Raw genomic sequence first — 16,414 nt, 5'->3', positions numbered from 1 at the left:
CAGGCTCCAAGCTCAGTTCAGAGCCTGATGTGGGCTTGATCTCATGACCCTTGGATCACGATCTGAGGCAAAATCAAGAGTTGGACACTTAACTGAGTGAGCTACCTAGGTGCCTGGGAACCACTTTCTTACACCATATGCAAAAATAAATTCAAAATGGATTAAAGACCTCAATGTGAGACCTGAAACCATAAAAATCCTAAAAGAGAGCACAGACAGTAACTTCTTCAACATCGCCTGTAGCAACTTCTTATTAGATGTGTCTCCTGATGCAAGGAAAACAAGAGCAAAAATAAACTATTGGGACTACATCAAAATAAAAAAAGCCCCTGCATAGGCAAGGAAACAATCCACAAAACTAAAAGGAAACCTACCGAATAGAAGTTACCTGCAAATGACATATGTGATAAAGGGCTCGTATCCAACATATATAGGGAACTTATACAACTCAGCACCGTAAAAACAAATAGTCCAATTAAAAATGGGTGGAAGACATGAAACAGACATTTCTCCAAAGAGTACATCCAGATGGCCAACAGACACATGAAAAGATGCTCATCATCACTCATCATCAGGGAAATGCAAATCAAAATTACAATGAGATATCACCTTACACTTGTCAGAATTGTTAAAATCAAAACGCAAGAAACAACAGATGTTGGTGAGGATGTGGAGTAGAAGGAACCCTCATGCACTCTGAGAATGCAAACTGATGCAGCCACTATGGAAAATAGTATGGAGGATCCTCAAAAAGTTAAAAATAGAACTACCTTACAATCCAGGAATCACACTACTGGGTATTTACCCAAAGAGTACAAGAACGCTAATTCAAAGAGATACATACACCCCTATGTTTATATCAGCATTATTTACAATAGCCAAGATATGGAAGCAGCCCAAGTGTTCATCAATTGATGAATGGATAAAGAAGTGGTATATATGTTTTTAAAATGTTTATTTACTTATTTGAGAGAGAGTGCAAGAAGGAGGGGCAGAGAGAGAGAATATCCCAAGGAGGCTCCATGCTCAGTGCAAAGCCCAACACGGAACTCAATCTCATGAACCATGAGAACTTGACCTGAGTAAAAATCAAGAGTCAGACACCTAACCAAGTGAGTCATACCGGCACCCCAAGAAGTAATATCTATATGCAATGAGATATTAATCAGCCATAAAAAAGAATAAAATCTTACCATTTGCAGTGACATGTGTAGAGCTAGAGAGTATAATGTTAAGTGAAATAAGTCAGAGAAAGACAAATACCATATGATTTCACTTATATGTGGAATTCAAGAAAAAAACAAGCAAAGGGGAAAAGAGATAGGGAGAGACAAAGTGAAACTGACTCTTAACTATAGAGAACAAACTGATGGTTACCAGAGGGGAGGTGGATTGGGGGATGGGTTAAATAGGTGATGGGAATTTAAGAGTGCACTTATTGTGATGAACATCAGTTACTGTATGGAAGCATTGACTCAGTATATTGTACACCTGAAACTAACACAACAGTGTATGTTAGCTAAGTGGAATTAAAATAAAAAATTTAAAAACAATATTATACCATAATGGTCAAAGCAATACTCCAGATTAACAAGCAGATCATTGAGTTTGGCTTGTTCAAAAGTGTAAGTTTCGCCCCTACTCACAGTAAGAAGCTTATAAAAATGGGGTCTGGGTAAAGAGAATAGATAGCTAGATTGACAAAGGTATTATGTCCCAAATGAAAACAACATATAACAAATAGCGAATGAAGACCAAAACCAAGTCAAATCCTCTCCCTTCCTTAAAATGATCAACATTTAATGAGGATATGTCAGTATCTTCTTAGTATATGAAAAATAGCATATTAGGAGAATTCTTACTTTCATAACTTGTAAATTGAGCCTTTCTTTAAACAAAACCAAACACAACCAATAACAACTTTGGTTTGTATTAACAAGTCTGTAATAGAAGGAATTGTATAATGGTAGTGTCAGGGGCGCAGAGTTTTGAACTACATGTGCCAAAATTAGCCGTGTCACCTTGGACATGACCTCTGGTCTTCGGCTCTTTCCATTTGCAAATTGAGAGAATTTAATTAGAAGGACTGGAAAGTCTCCTGGCTCTGCTGTTGTTTAAGGGTTTCAGAGGAAGAACAATTATATTTGGAAGCATAGATTTGCTATGCCAACCGATGCTATATTTAATAGAACGTTTCCTAGAGCTGAATGTTGCTGGAACTTTTAGATTAATTACTCACCACGGATGGTGCAATATTCAATTGACTTCTGGTTTGAGCATTGGAACAGATTTGAAATGCTCTCTAAGAAATCTTGGATGACTTGTGGGAGCTCCAAGTTTTCCACTCTGGCCGTATTTCAAATTTAGAAACTTTACTTCTCATAATAAAGTATCTCTTCTATCATTTCTCTTCGATTTGTATGCCCAATAGCTAGAACAAAGATGTTCAAACTTCATTGTGAAAGAATCAGTGGGAATATTAGTTAAAATGAAGATTCCTGCATTTCATCACTAAGAAAGGGGTTTTTCTGCTCTGGGGTATATTTTTATGTGTATTTTTAGAAAGCTACTAAGGGCCATACCTGGACAGACTGATCTTAGAGATCATGGTTCCCCTTACTTTCAACCAGTATACCTCTTTGTTTCTTTTGTCTTGAATCCGAAAAAGTCCAGCAGTGAGAACGGATTTTTCAAAGTGGCACTTCTTAGAGGTGGCTCTCCACACTCACGTGAGCATCATTTGCTCTATATGTTGATTCCTGGTCCCAGCCCAGAGATCCTAGGGGACAGTTTAGGAATTTATACCGTGTTGACAGCTCCTGTGTGTTGCTTACATATGATTAACTTAGGGAAACACAGGCTTAATGGATTTGTTAATTCCTCAAGCTTTTCTGAGCATAATGTGATACTAGTCATTCTTCCGTTGGAGGAAGTTACCAGAAGTCTGCATACGTGTACAGAGTCATTAGTCATTCTTCCATTGGAGGAAGCTACCAGAAGTCTGCATACGTGTACAGAGTCATTAGCACTGTGCTCTTTGCTTTAACAGAGGCTTTGATATTAAAAATAGCCATATGTTGAATGACATTCTTTATTCTTTACGGCTTTAGAGTTCACAGTCCATTACATTCTCAATGGGCCTTATATAAAGACCTTTGAGACAAATTTTTCCTAACACTCAGATTTAAGAAAAAGTTTCTTTCGCCTGATGAACTGATGTGCTTTCTTCCCTGTTACCTAGTTTGCTAGGAAGCTCAGGGCAAGCCTTTGAGTTCAGCCGTTGTAGCTTTCATCAGTCAGAGTTTCATAGATATTAATTGCTACCTTCCATCCTCATTCTAAATTGACATTTTTATTTTATTCAACATCCGTGTATGTGTAGTTGAAGATGTAGCTTTATTGTTAGCCAGTCCAAATCACTTCTTGAAGTGGGAAGAATGGAGAGACTTAATGAGATTGATTACTTTTAAAAGCTATGCTCTTTGTTGTTGTTTCATTTTTATTTTCTTTCAAGGGGGTGAGGGTCAGAGAGAGAGGGGGATAGAAGATCCCAAGTGGGCACCGCGGTGATAACACAGAGCCCAATACGGAGCTCTGCCTCACAAATTGTGAGATCATGACCTGAGCTGAAGTTGGACGCTTAAATGACTGAGCCACCTGGGAACCTCTAAAGGTGTGCTTCTTAACTACTATTCCACAGACTTTGATGAAATGCTGTCTTCCTTGTTTCTTACATCAGAGACATAGTTTTAATGCCTTGCAATCTACATGAAGTCCTGAGATGACCAGCTGCCTTTCCTTATTTATTGGATTAAGCACTGCTTGTTTATCCTACATTCCCTTCAGGTCTTGGCTGATTTTCACTTTTCTCCTCTTTCAGTGTTTTCGGATCTTGCCTCATTATGGAACCCCCTGTAAGTGCTCGTTAAAAATCCACAGTCCCAGGATACCTTTCCCCTGTGCCAAGATTCTGATTCGGTAAGTAGATGATATTGTGAAAGTGCATATTATTTAAGTAGTTGGCTGTTTTATTGATGCTGGATGTAAGGAAAGCAAGCCATATTTTTTTGCCCCAAGATATCTACTAACATTAAGATTTTTCAATGTTTTCATTGAAGAATGTAGTACACCTTTCAGGGAGGATTGAGGCATGCCACGATTCACTGCTATTTGGAATCCTGGCTTCATGAGGACAATATCTGCACATCCAAATTGGTCTTTGTTTTTATCGAGTCTTCCTAGGAATTAGGAGACCAATACTTCTGAAGGAGCATCCTGTCCCTGAAATGGGAAATAGAATAAAAATACTACTACAATCAAAAGCAAGGTGAGTTGTAAAATTAAAAGGAGGCAAGAGCCACAGAGATTTATACTGAATCATTCTCTGATATATTCAACTCATTTCAACTCATTGAATTTCAACACATTGAAATTTTACAATATGTTATGCTGGAGCTTCTCGACTTTAGGTGTTTCAGTATAACTTATACTGTAAAATATACAAATGTTTCAGCCCAAATTCTTTCCCTGCAGAATGAGTATCTCTTGGGTTGACTCTGAATGTGTTTATTTTGCAAAAGTCGATTTGGGGATCCTAGCACTGGCATGCTCTTGCCCTGAAGGAGTTTGTTATCTAGTAATCTAGATCAGTGGTTCTTGATCCTGAATGTGAAATGCCTGGAAAACTTCTAGGGATATCAACTCTTGAACCTCACTGCAATTTATGCAATCAGAACCTTTTAGAGAAAGGACAGGAAATCTGTATATATCAGAAAAATCAAAATTAAATCTGAAGTTTCAGCTATGGTTGAGAGCCACTCATCTAAAATCAAGGGATTTTCAGAGAAAGTATTCATGAGAAAATTTAATAAAATGATCTTTTGAAGGGCTAGGGGACCTTAGGCTAACACCTGTGGAATTCTAGAGCACTATTTTTTCTGACTATTGGCCAGACGATGGCTGAAGCAAGGTTTTACCATATCGTGTCTTCTCAATTACCTTTCCTTCCCTTGTGATAATGCCAGTCTTCCTCTGCTTTCCTTCAGAACTCCCTGCCTTTCCTTTTCTCAGTCATGCCTAGAATCTGTATTCCAGAATTTAGGTTATTGAACTGTACAATTTATCTTGATAAGCACTGTTGGGATATGATTTTGATAAGGTTTAGGGAAAGATTCTCAAATTTGACCTTATATTTGAATGACCTGGGGAGCTTAGAAAAAAATGCCTAGATGCTACCTCAAAGTAACTAAATTGGGCTATAATTCTGGTGTTTCTGTTCTTCTGAAAATTCCTAGTTGATTCTAATGGTGTTCAGGGTTGAGAATAGCCAGGCAAGTTTGTTTGTCTTGTGTTCTGCCTTTTTAGTTGTTATTTTGCATATCTTTTTAATGCCAAAGTTTATATTATATAAGATAGACTTTAAAGAGATGGCAGATTGCTTCATGGAGGCCCAAAAGGAAAGGCAACATGATAAGACATTACTTTGTACCTTATAACTAGAGAACTTACCACCAGGTTTGAACAACATCCATGGGAAATAAGGATATAATCTCCATAAAACCAAGATTTTGGTTTCTCTTGCCATCCATTTTTTTCTTTCAATCTTTTTTAATACCTTATTTATTTCTGAGAGAGAGAGAGAGAGAGAGAGAGACAGAGACAGAGACAGAGACAGCATGAGCAGGGGAGGGGCAGAGAGAGAGGAAGATACAGAATCTGAAATAGGCTCCAGGCTCTGAGCTGGCTGTCAGCACAGAGCTCAATGTGGGGCTCGATCCCACAAACTGTGAGATCATTACCTGAGCTGAAATCGGATGCTTAACCGACTGAGCCACCCAGGCACCCCTTGCCATCCATGTTTTATAGAGAATATAATTCCAAATATTTTGTAGTGAACTATGCATCTTTTTAAGAGACTGAAGTATTTAGGCCTTATAACTTCCAAGACTTGCCATTGTGTCTTGAGCGAGAAGCCCTTTTATTCTTTCTTTATTTTCCAAGTAAGGAAAAGATTATTATTATTATTTATTATTTTTTTAATGTTTATTTATGTTTGAGAGAGAGACAGAGACAGAGCACGAGTGGGGATGGGCCAGAGAGACAAGGAGACACAGCATCCCAAGCAGGCTCCAGGCTCTGAGCTGTCAGCGTAGAGCCGGAAGTGGGGCTCGAACACACAAACCGTGAGATCACCTGAGCCGAAGTCTGATGCTTAACAGACTAAGCCACCTGGGGGCCCCTAGGTTGTGACTATTTTTACAAAATCTTTTTAAAACCCATAAGTAAGTATAATTTGGAGTACCTGTTTAATTGAAGCAAGCAAAATAATGAGATGTTTTGTTTCCTTCAGAGCATTTATAGTTCTATTCCTCAGACTTTAGGGAATCTCTATGCCAGATGCAATCCTGGACATTGGGAAAGGATATATAAATAAGGGCTTTCCGCTTTCAGGGTGCTCACAATCAAATAGATGACAAAATATACGAAACGATGGAATAGAGACATGTGCAGCCTAGATGAGAAAATTAAACCAATACACATGACACAACTATTAAGAGATGGTTATTTAATCAATGCTGGGAATTATTAAAGAATGATTAAGTGCTAAATAGAGAGAGCTACTGGTCAAGGAGGAATAGAAATTCAACAGACAGTTAGAGGAGGTGGTACTTTGGAGGAAGATAGAATTTGGGTAGGTGGATGCGGAAAAGGGAGTTGTTCTGGGCATGGGATCCAGCAGAGTAAAGGGCCCAATGAGGTGTAAACATTAATGTTATGTGTAGAGGTGCAGGGTGCATGCAGACACATAGAAGAAGTGAATTCTTAACATTTTGGAGAGGATGTCATGGACCCTTTAGATAAGCTAATGAAAGCTGTGCTTATGTATACAAATTCTGAAGTTTGTATTTAAAAATGTTTTTTTTTAATGTTTTATTTATTTCTGAGAGAGACNAGGATGTCATGGACCCTTTAGATAAGCTAATGAAAGCTGTGCTTATGTATACAAATGCTGAAGTTCGTATTTAAAAATGTTTTTCTTTTAATGTTTTATTTATTTCTGAGAGAGACGAAAGAGAGAGAGTGTGAGCAGGGGAGGGTCAGAGAGAGAGGGAGACACAGAATCCGAAACAGGCTCCAGGCTCTGAGCTCGCTGTCAGCACAGAGGCTGATGTAGGGCTTGAACCCACAAACCATGAGATCATGACCTGAGCTGAAGTCAGACGCTTAACCGACTGAGCCACCCAGGTGCCCCTAGTAAAAGTTTTTAGAAGTGGCAATTGGAAATGAGGGAAAAGATAGTATTTTTCCTTAGATTAGTTTGTAAGAGATGGAAGAGAGGAGGGTAGAAATTTGATAGTGTTCTCAAATTCTTCAAAACAACTGAAATTTGGCCAGAAGGAAGATTTTGCATATAATAAGTCGAATAAAAGCCTACAGTTTTAAGAATTTTTCATTTACTGGGTCACTTGTAGCTTACTTAGGTAACTTGGTTCTTTAGAAGGAAGTGCAAAATAGAAATTCTGATGTGTAAAAGAACCCCATATTTGAGGAAGAGATCATGAACTTGAAGGTCCTTATGTTTGAGGAAGACAGCTATTAGCCAGCAGAGGGAGTATGTTAACCGGATTTTCAATAGAGTTAACATTTCTCACCCAAGAGGCTGAATATATGAAAAGCTTTACTATAATAGGGTGAAAAGTCGAAATGATAAAAAGTCTCATCTACCCTGGCAACTAGGACTAACTACATCCTTTTAGGAGGAGCTCTGCTTCCTGCTTTTATCAAATTAGACATGAGGCTGACATTGGCAAACTGAAGAAAATGGCTTACGTGTTCTCTTATATATGTTTACTGTTGTCAAGTTCATGACTTTATTTTTGGCTTCTGCTGGGATGCAAGAAGGGATGTATGATTTTTAAGAGCTGAGGTTTGGTACTGTACCTATTAATATTTTGGACAAAAATTATTATTCTTGGATAAAAATATTCTTTTCTTAGGAAAAGAAGCCAAAGGGTGTCAATTTGTCTTTCCTTTAAATTTTATATAATTGATTTGCACTTGAAAGTTAGGTTTAACTTTTCCCAGTACTTTTATAACAAAAACAGACTGGTTTTAGAGCAGGCTGTGCTCATTTTGCATTCCCTGCCAAAACTGAATGCATCAAAGAACACAGTAAAAATAGCAGTGGTTTAAGCAATTTTTATTTAATAGTTGCTTCAAGGAAATGTTTTGATAGTTTTTGTCATCACTGGATTTCAAATATACAAAAATCCCTGAAGATAGTACAGACATAACCACTGTTCTGAAAATATTTACCACAAAGGGAAAATTCTACCTTGTAATTAAACAAAGATGAGATTTTCAAATATGGGAAACTCATCAAATAAAAGTTTTGTATGAATCTTCATTTTGTCTCCCTAAGGAAGAAATGATAAATCTGGCATATATTATTACTATAAGACTAGGTTTGCTCAAACCAACTGGTTAAAGAAACAAAGTTAAATTAACAGTTTAAGTTTTTAAAATGCTTATTTATTTATTTTTGAGAAAGGGGAGGGGTAGAGCACTGTCAGAGCAGAGCCTGATGGCAAGGCTTGAACTCACGAACCATGGGCTTGAACTCATGGACCATGAGATCATGACCTGAGCTGAAATCAAGAGTCGGACATTTAACTGACTGAGCCACCCAGGTGCCCCAACACAGTTTAACTGATAAATAATAGTGTAATCGTTACAGAGAGGAAATAAGGCAGTGTACAAATTTAACTAGACAATAAATATATGCAAAATAAAAAAGTCAACAAATCAAGCTTAAAGTGTTGGTGGTAAAAGAGATGGAAAGGCAAGGGCAGAAAGACAGAGAATAAATCTGGAGTAAAATTTTCAGACATAACCTATAACGTTTATACATTTGTGGCTCAGTTGGTTAAGCATCCAACTCTTGACTTCGTGTTGACAGTGTGGAGCCTACTTGGGATTCTTTCTCTCTGCCTCTCTGCCCCTGCCCCACTTGTGTGTGCACATGCTCTCTCTCTCTCTCTCTCGATCTCTCTCAAAATAAATAAACTTTAAGAAAAGGTTTATATGTTGAAATCATATAGAAATTTGCCTCTGACTTCTTTGTAGTAGGAAATAAAATAGGTTACATGCTTTTTCTTCTTTCTTCAGTTAAAAAATTTAACTCATTGAGATAACTCAATACAGTTCACACACTGAAAGCATGTGATTCAATGGTTTTTACCATCTCTACAAATACGTGTACCCACTACTGCAGTCAGTTTTAGAATATTCTTATCACCTCAGAAAGAAACCTGGTACACTTTTGCTTTTAACTCTCTATCCTTCAGTCAATAATTCACCCTTTGGTCATAAGAAATCACTCCTCTACTTTCTGTCTTTATAGATTTTTTTTTCATTCTAGACTTTTATGTGAATGAAATCATAAGGTATGCAGTTTGGTTTTTTTTTTTGTTTTTTTTTAATGACTGGCTTCCCTCACTTGACCTAATGTCAGGTTTCGTCTATATTGTAGAGTTTTATTTGTGCATCTTTCCTTTTTTTTTTTTTTTAATAGTTTTTTAAATTTCTAGGAAAGAGAGAGACAGCATGAGCAGGGGAGGGTCAGAGAGAGAGGGAGATACAGACTCTGAAACAGCCTCCAGGCTCTGAGCTGGCAGTAAGCACAGAGCCCGATGTGGGGCTCGAACCCACGATCTGCGAGATCATGACCTAAGCGAAAGTCAGACGCTTAACCGACTAAGCCACCCAGGTGTCCCTGTGCATCTTTCCTTTTTGAGGGCTGAATAATGTTCCCTCATCTGGACACTTATTCCACTGATGGACATTTGGTTGTTTCCACCTTTCAGCTATTATGAATAACACTGTTGTAAACATGTGTATACAAGTTTCTGCATGGAATGTGTTTAATTTCTCTTGAGTACACACACACAACTGGAATTCCTAGATCATATAGTAACTTCCTGTTTAGTCCTTTGAAGAGCTGCCACACTGTTTACCAAGTGGCCGCCCCATTTCATACTTCTACTATCAGTAGATCAGGGTTCCAATTATTCCATATATTTACCAACACTTTTTATCTAATTTTTAAAATTGTAGCTATTCCAGTGGTCATGAAGTGGTATCTCATTGTGATTTTGATTTACATTTTCCTGATGACTAATGATGGCTACATGTTTTTTTAATGATCATAGGATATAAATAAATAATTTGCTTAATGTCATCGTTCCATATTTCTGCTATGAACATGAACTGGAGAGAACTTTATCTTATGGGTCTACGTGAAGAAAACTCTGTATAATCTAAGGGATAATCTCTAGAATATTCCTCCTTACAAAGAGATAATAATATGTCCTGCAGGATAAAAAGCAGTTAATGGCAGTTTGAAGTACTGTGAGAAAGACTAAAATTTAGAACTGCGTTATGGGGCTCCTGGGTGGATCAGTTGGTTAAGCGTCTAACTCTTGATTATGGCTCAGGTAATGATCTTCCAATTTCGTGAATTTGAGCTCCCCGTTGACTCTGTGCACTGGCCATACAAATGGGATTCTGCTTGGGATTCTCCCTCCCTCTGTCTCTCTGCGCTTCCCCTGCTCACGCTGTTTCTGTCTCTCTCAAAATAAGTAAATGAACTAAAAAAATATTCTTTTTACTGCGTTTAATAACTAGGGTTACCTAATGTTTCCTTTAATGATGTTGATTTAGGAGACACCACTGTTAAACAAACATAACGTTTCCTCTGAAGTACATCTAGTGGATGGTTGAAATTCCCATTTATTTGTCCTTATAAGTGTGCTAATCTTGCCAAATGTAAGTCAATAACTTATTTGCTCTGTTCTGCTTGAAATTAAAAGGAAAACAATTAAACCTGCTTTCAAGTGTTCATTCTAAAGGACACAATTCCTATTTTTCTTTCCAGGAATCATCTGTTATCAGCTGGCTCTGTGAAGATTATGCATCCCGTCTCCTGCTGAAGGTCCATCCCATTAGAAACCATGTTTCACTCCCCTTTGATCCACGTTAGACTCTCTGTTGATCTTTCCAGATCTCCACAGTTGGCTTGAAAATAGTAATAGACAAAAGCCCTGGGAAGGATTCATCCCCTCAGGTGTTTTTGCTGCCGGGACTCAAATGGGGCTATTTTTTCTGTGTCCTTTCTTAAATCTGCAGCCGAGCAGGCTGAAACTATGATATTATTAAGAAAAAACAAGTACTCTCTTTTTCCCTCAAATTAAGCCCTGTGGTGCTGAATTCACCCCTGGAGGTGGTTGAATAGGGATAGTGCATCTGTTCAAGAATTAGATGCTTTACGGTTAATAAGACTGCATCAGATGGTATAGAATTCCCTTGTCAGAACCTTATAAATCATTTCATAATTTTGAAAGAACTTCAGAAAGTTGTTATAAAACTTTGCTGCTCTCATTAGCAGCCTTTTGTTACTAACAGTCTCCTCCAGCTTTGACGACTTAATCTTTTTGATGATTTATTTAATGTGTTCTAGATTCTCTGAGTTTGGCAAAGGGAAGCTATATTTGAAAAAAATCACTAACTGCCCTCCTTATGAAATGTATGGATCTCATTCCCTGTATGGTAAATTTTTACCAAGCACATGAGAGCAATTCAAAAATATATAAAGATTTTGCTAGAAAACCCCAGCAGGCATATGAAATATGAATTTTACCAGGTAACATTGTTCTAATTGCATCACCATCTACCAAATGCATAATTGTACATTCTTTTTACAATAACTTTTAACTAGTGGGGGAACTAAATTTAATCAAAACAGGATTAAACCTGTGGATCTCCTTGGCACTAATAGAAAAATAAGTGGTTGGAGTAAGAGTTAGAAAGAGGTAAAAAGAACAGATTTATTTCCTAAACATTTTTATAGTTATCCAGTATCAGCAAAGCTGCTAATGAAAAGTTTTGTCAATAATAAGAAAAAGAAAAGGTAGAAGCCCCTCCAAGCACATCTCAGAAAGTCTCCCTTTCATCCCATATTTGGGAAATAGAGAGAGGGATTTTCTGGTGCCACAGTTGCCATTTCCATGTCTCAGTCACCCTCATTTGTCATCGTCCAATCAGTCCATATGCACTGGCTTGGACGACCCTCTGTCACTAGGACCTGCTTCACGGGTGTGTGGCCAGTGCAGGCACTTGGAGTTCAACGCTCTTCAATTGCCACCTTGAAATTTGTAGCAATTTAATCTTTGAATTTGTGCTTTAGGAGTGAAGTCTGATGGGACAATGGAGTATGTGCCAGGGACTTGGAGCCTTGGTTCAAGTGGGGTCCTGTCTTCTGCTACTTCCGGGTCTCCTCAGGACAGATGATCAGGCACCTGCTTTCTGGCTTTTCCCAGCAACTGCCTCATTGCCTTCACCCCCAGCGGGGGGCCTGGCGATGGGTGCAGGAAGGCTTGGGGCTGGGTGTGCACCCTGCGTGCCCCCCTACGTGGAGCTGTGAGGTCTTCACTCTCCCAAGAGAGGGCAACATTAAATAGTGAGTAAAAAAACACCAGGGCAGATCAAGAGACAAGTGGCAGAAGCAAGGAGGCAGCTCTTCGCTGGCTTTGTGAACAAAAAAGCCCCACATTTTCATTTTGCACTGGGCCTTGGAAATTACGCGGCGGGGCCTGTTTGTTAAGCAGTGATTCTTCCCATCTCATCCTTGCCCTCAGGTTGTTTTCTTTTGAAATGTGTGGGTAGACTAAAAATAACATGGTATACAGGGGCGCCTGGGTGGCTTAGTCGGTTGGGCGTCTGACTTTCGCTTAGGTCATGATCTCGCGGTTCGTGGGTTCGAGCCCCGCGTCGGGCTCTGTGCTGACTGCCAGCTCAGGGCCTGGAGCCTGTTTCAGAGTTTGTGTCTCCCTCTCTCTGACCCTCCCCTGCTCACGCTGTCTCTCTCTCTCTCTCTCCTAGAAATAAATAAAAAAATATTAAAAAAAAAAAACATGGTATTTTCCTTGTTTTCCCCTGCTTGTGTCTGAGTGTTTTTATGGGGACTTTTCTTGCCGATCAGATCTGAGGCTGAAGGGCTCCAATGACACTTTCATCCAAAGGCCATTGTCCTAAATCCTCCAGGAGTAATGTCTTTTTGAATGAGTTTATTAGATTTTTTTTTGTTGCCGTTGTTCAGGTAATTCGAGGAACCGTTACATGAAAGACTTTTGTAATGATTGTAATGTTCCATACTTATTTTTGTTATTGTTGTGTTGATTAGCACATAATCTTATGGTCAGAGAGACTGATCTGCTTACCTCTAGAGACAGGACAGAAAGGCTGCTCTTTGGTTTTCCTGTAATTGTTGACTGAACTACCTCCCAAAGCAGGGTGGGCAAGTCCTGGCATGAACTGTGTTTCCAGTGATCACTGAACACTTTTCTCCTCTTTGGCCCTATCAAGAAAAAGAATAGTCATGCTGCCCTAGAGATCATTCAGAAAATACTCTTTTCCAGATAATATCTCGCCCTCCATATTGATATGCCATAGAGTGCATTATTGTAATTGGCAGAATTTGATTACTCTCATTACTTACAGAGGGTAACACCACATTTGCCCAGTTAAAATAGGTGTCTTGGGGCATTTGGGTGGCTCAGTCGGTTGAGTGTCTGACTCTTGACTTTGGCTCAGGTCATGATCCCAGGGTTGTGGGATCGAACCCCTTGTGGGGATCCACACTGGGCAAGGAGCCTCTTGAAGATTCTTTCTCTCCCTGTTACTCTGCCCCCTCTCCCCTGCTCATGCTTTCTCTCTTTCCAAAACAAAAAATTTAAAAAAAGAAGTATCTTTAAAAAATTGGGTAAATAGGCCTGGGTGGTTTAGTCGGTTAAGTGTCCGACTTTCGCTTGGGTCATGATCTTGTGTTTCGTGGGTTCGAGTCCCGCGTCCGGCTCTGTGCTGACTGCCAGCTTAGAGCCTGGAGCGTGTTTCAGTCTGTGACTCCCTCTCTCTCTGACCCTCCCCTGCTCATGCTGTCTCTCTCTCTCCTAGAAATAAATAAAACATTTGAAAAAAAAATTGGGTAAATATATTGAACATATATAGCTTAAAGAGGTGGAAGCCCAAGCCAGACAATATTTCAAACTTGCCTGTAGACTCTGTCTTCCTTTTCTGAAGCTCTCCTGGAGAGAATGCCTACAGTTTTCTTAACTTGGATTTCTTTACAGCTATGCACGCTGTATCTACTTTATAATGTTTGTGCAGTCTTGATTAGTGTTTCACAAGCTATTATCTACACACCTTCAGTGTCCCCTGAAGGTAGTATCTCATAAAAGGGTGCCATGACTAGGAAATGTTACACACACCAACCTCTTCAAGGAGAATCCCGCCATATACCAGCCTATTGGAGCCTCTCAGTAGGTCTATAGTAAAATGTGTTTAACATTTAAAAGAAATTTTTTTTTAACATTTATTTATCTTTGAGAGACAGAGACAGAGTGTGAGTCGGGGAGGAGAGAGAGAGGAAGACACAGAATCCAAAGCAGGCTCCAAGCTCCGAGCTGTCAGCACAGAGCCTGATGCAGGGCTCGAACCCACAAACTGTGAGATCATGACCTGAGCTGAAGCCAGACCCTTAATGGATTAAATCACTCAGGTGTTTAACATTTTTTAATGTTGAATTTTCCAAACTGACTTGATCATGAGTCGTATTTCACCCCAGCAGCAACAATTAACATTTTAGGGCAGAAGTAATTGAGTGTGATTCCTTTGGTAATTGCTGGTCTAGACAGAATTTGTTGGGGGTGGGGATGGGGTACTTTAACAAGTTTGATCTTCAGGATTATAAACATATCGGGGGTGTCAGTACTGTCTGAACATGTCAGAGTGCCTGGGATCCAGAATTGTTTGTTTCAGATCTAGTTGGCTATAGTTGTATGTTGCTAGAGACTAAGAGTCTATATAGATAAGATAAAATCGTTAAATGCAGCCCCTGAGGACAAACATCTCTGATATGGGAACAGAGATTACTCACCCCAGTTCTCTCAATAATATTTGTGCTTCTTCTTATGGGATGAAATGGGTTGAACTTGAAGAGCATTTTGAAAGATTATGCAATGTGAATACAATAGTCTGAATAATGGCCCCAAAGATATCAGACACTAATTGCTGGAAATTGGAAATCTTATTGTTTCTAGCAAAAGGGTATTTACAGATGCAATTAAATTCATGATCTTGAGATGGGGAAATTATCCTGGACTATCTGGGTGACCTCATGGCAATCACAAGTGTGCTAGTAAAAGATAGGCAGAAGGAGACTGCCCCCAGAAGAGAAGGCAGTGTGACCAACGATGCTGAGTGGAGTCCTGTGGTCATAAATGAAGTATATTAATCAGGGATCTCCAGAGAAACAACTAACAGGATAATTATAGGAATTGACTCAGGTGGGTATGGAGGCTCAGAAGTCCCACGATCTACCTTTTGCAAGTTGGAGAGCCAGGAAAGTCAGTGTTATAACTCAGTCCAAGTGAATTATCTGGAGGCTATTGATGTAAATCCATCCTGGGTCTGAAAGACTGAGAACCAGGAGCTCTGTCAAGGGCAGGAGAAGATGAACGTGTCAACTCAGGCAGAGACCATGAATTTGCCCCTCCTCTGACTTTTTGTTCTATTCAAGCCTTCCACAGAATGGACGGTGCCCCCTTGTATTGGTGAGAGCAATCACCAATTGCAGTCACCAGACACTAGAGGAAGCAAGAACAGACTCTTCCTGAGAGACTTTGGAGGGAAGTATGGCCATGCTGACACCTTGATTTTGGCCCAGTGACACTAATTTTAGACTTCTGGCTTCTAGTACTGTGGGAGAATAAACTGTTCTCTTAAGCTACCTAGTTAGTAATCCTTTTTTCCTTTTTTTTTCTTTTTGTAGCAGCCATCAAAAATGAATACAGTCAATAAAAAGAAGAACTGTTAAGGCTTTCAATTTTTACTTTATGGATCTGGGCTTGAGATGAACTTTTGCTTGTTTCCATAAAACTGGAAGATCAAGGGCTCTTTAGCATTTCTTCAGATTTGGAATGAAGAGCCATCTCTGCCTTGGCTGTTCTAGTTCAGGAATCCTTCGGAGGCCATAGTCACAGGGAGAAGCATACCTGAGAAGGTAGATCTTGGACCCCATAGCAAGAACAATTTCAGTTGTGTTCAAGAAGAGGGTGTAGTAACTATGAAGGTGATACATTTTCTGCCTGCCCATTTCCTTGAGAAGTTCCCTCAAAATTGATGCAACTCTGTCCACATCGTCAGGGGAGAAGAAAAATCAAACTGGAACCTTGCTAAATAGGAATACCGTGGAAGGTCATTTGGCCCAGAAAGAAAATGCCGTAATAGTCACAACTACATAATAATATTTACATTTTATTTATTTCTACACTCCCATTCCCATCACAAAGCTGCCTCT

The sequence above is a fragment of the Crocuta crocuta genome, unplaced genomic scaffold (assembly GCF_008692635.1).
Source record: "Crocuta crocuta isolate KB4526 unplaced genomic scaffold, BGI_CrCroc_1.0 scaffold96, whole genome shotgun sequence".
NCBI classification, from domain to species: domain Eukaryota; kingdom Metazoa; phylum Chordata; class Mammalia; order Carnivora; family Hyaenidae; genus Crocuta; species Crocuta crocuta.
The sequence above is the reverse complement of the archived record's forward strand: the minus strand, read 5'-3'. Positions refer to the sequence as shown.